We start from the raw sequence: 2,829 nt of genomic DNA, 5'->3' as shown, positions 1-2,829 counted from the left end.
TAGTTAGTGAATTAATTAAATTAAGTAATCATGTTTAATTAAACTAATTAACTCAATCTATTTAACCTAATTAACTAGGTTAACTAATTAGATCTGTTTAATTAAGCTATGTCAATGACAGCGGGACCCACATGTAAGTTTGACCCAGTCAACACCCCTGTTGACTGCTGACATCATGCTGATGTCCTGTGTCAGGACCCCGACTCGATGTCACATTGATCTAGCCGGTAACACTTGATATCACTTTGCGGCCTCACGCACGGTATCCCCACGGGTGTCGCCTTACCTTTGCCCGGGACCGTTTGCGCCTTTTGGCTCACGGATATGATAGTGTCGCTAGCATCCATATGATAAGGAGCCCGGGCTGACATGACTAGTCGTAAACCAAAAGTGGCACAGACTTACAGGGACAGGCATCCATGACCCAGCTTCGAACGTGTCGGTCATCAGCAAGTGAGTCCGTGCTGTAGCACTGGGCTAGCAGGACTCCGGTAAACCGGGCTGTAGCGGGCTAACAGGACTCCGGTACTCAAAGCGTGACATTTCCCCGAAGGGACAGACACAGGAACGAAGAAGGACACATGCCGGCCAGCCTAAGTGTTCCAGAGCAGTAGCAAGCTACCATGGCTCAACGGTAACACTAGGAGACATTTCCCGGTAAGAGGGGCTACCAAGGATAAACAACTAGGTAGTCAGATCCCACACATACCAAGCATTTCAACCATACACACAATATGCTCGATATGTGCAAATACAACGAAGCATCACAACATGACTCTATGACACAAGTACTTTATTTAAGGCTCAGAGAGCCATACATAACATACACAAAGGTACGGGTCTCACGACCCAACATTCAAGTCATACAGTCATACAAACCAGCAACGGAAGTAACTTGTCTGAGTACAGACAACTAGTAAAATAAAAGAGGCTTGGAAAGCCTAGCTATACTACATGGTCCTTCACAAGCTCAGGGTCACCACCTGGGTCTTTAGCCTACTCGTTGATGTCAATGTCTACATAGAACCCATCAGAAGGGGTTGCAGCGTCTTCTGTAAAAATGTAAATTATAGCAACATGAGTACAAAGGTACTCAGCAAGACTTACATCAGATCCTACATACATGCATATTATCAAGAAGGGTTGGTGGAGTTATTGCAGCAAGCCAGCTTTGACTCTTGGCTAGGCTATCCTACGATACTCCAACTTGAAATGGTTTTGCGCACACGAGTCCACTACTCACCACTTCAATACACTACCGAGGATCCGCCTCCGTCTTTCTACGGAAGAGCAATCCTCGGCACTCACACTTATCTTGAGGCTTTTAACAGTTTCCATTTACTTGTCTATGAACTGTATAGGCAACCAAGTAGTCCTTTACCGCGGACGCGGCTATTCGAATAGATCATGATAACCCTACAGGGGTGTACTTCTTCATACATGTTTCCACCACTTAGCGTCTGCACACGACATGTGCTCGGCAGACTTCAAGCGAAAGCCGACGTGGGTGTAGACCACGACCTACCTAAACACTTAAGCCTCTAGTCCAGGTTTATCGCCTATTCAGGTTCCATCCGCAGGGAGTCCGGCCGAGGTTTCCCATACGGCCCCGAACGATGTGAACAGGGTTCCCGAGATACCTAACGGGTATTCGATACACCGTGCCACGTACCTACCGCATCACAGCCCACCCCTACGGTCAGCGTTGTCCACGGCCTCCAGTAGGCTACAAACACCAGAAACTACTTGCAACTCCTGGACAGAGAGCTAGGGTGAATAAGAAGTCGAGCGGGGTCATATTTCAGGGCCCAATGCATGGTAGTAGCTGTATATTAAATCACACATACAGATCTCAGTGCTTAAGGTCGGCTTCAATGAAACAATCCACCAGGTACTCCTACATGGCCTCTCATCGATACCTTTACCAAATCGTGTTCACCACACCACTCTCATTACCGACATAATCATTTCACTCTAGCCCATCACCCAGATGAACCAGACCTGACACGACTCTAAGCATAGCAGGCATAGCAAGGTAGGAACAACACATACATATGGCTCAATCAACTCCTACACATGCTAGTGGGTTTCATCTAGTTACTGTGGCAATGACAGGTCATGCAGAGGAAATGGGTTCAACTACCGTAGCACACAGCAGTTTGAAACGCGTTGTCTTAATGCAGTAAAAGAGAGCAGGAGCGAGAACATGGGATTGTATCGATATGATCAAAAGGTTGGTTGCTTGCCTGATGGTTCGATGCACTGATACGGTTCTTCGTTAGGGTAATCACGGTACTCCTCGGAGGCAGAACCTGTCGCAAAGGACACCGATACACAACCATCACCAAACAATGTGCTACAATATGATGCATGCATGAAACATGGCAATATGAGTGTGTTGGGCTAATGCAACTAGAACCAGAAGGGTTTGAACAAATTTGAATCAAAGATTCAAATTTCAAACTCAAACATGGCCTTTTAAAGTGCTTTTCCTTGTTCTGCTTAAAACATCAATTTAACTTGTTTGATCATGCATGAAAATAGTACAGATGGATAGATTGGATTTTTCTGATCATTTTTCATATATAATTTGTCTAATTTGGAGTTACAGAATAAAAGTTATGAATTTTTGAAGTTTAAATAATATTCTGGAATTTCCTGATTTAAATTAAATCCAGAAATATATATATTGCGCCAGCATGACGTCAGCATGACGTCAGTGGTCAACTGCGGCTGGCTGGGGTCAAACCTGACGTGTGGGGTCCACACGTCAGTGACAGGGGGGGTTTAACAGGGTTAATTTATTCCTAATTAGGGGTTAGTGGCGCT

The sequence above is a fragment of the Triticum dicoccoides genome, chromosome 6B (genome assembly GCF_002162155.2).
Source record: "Triticum dicoccoides isolate Atlit2015 ecotype Zavitan chromosome 6B, WEW_v2.0, whole genome shotgun sequence".
NCBI classification, from domain to species: domain Eukaryota; kingdom Viridiplantae; phylum Streptophyta; class Magnoliopsida; order Poales; family Poaceae; genus Triticum; species Triticum dicoccoides.
The sequence above is the reverse complement of the archived record's forward strand: the minus strand, read 5'-3'. Positions refer to the sequence as shown.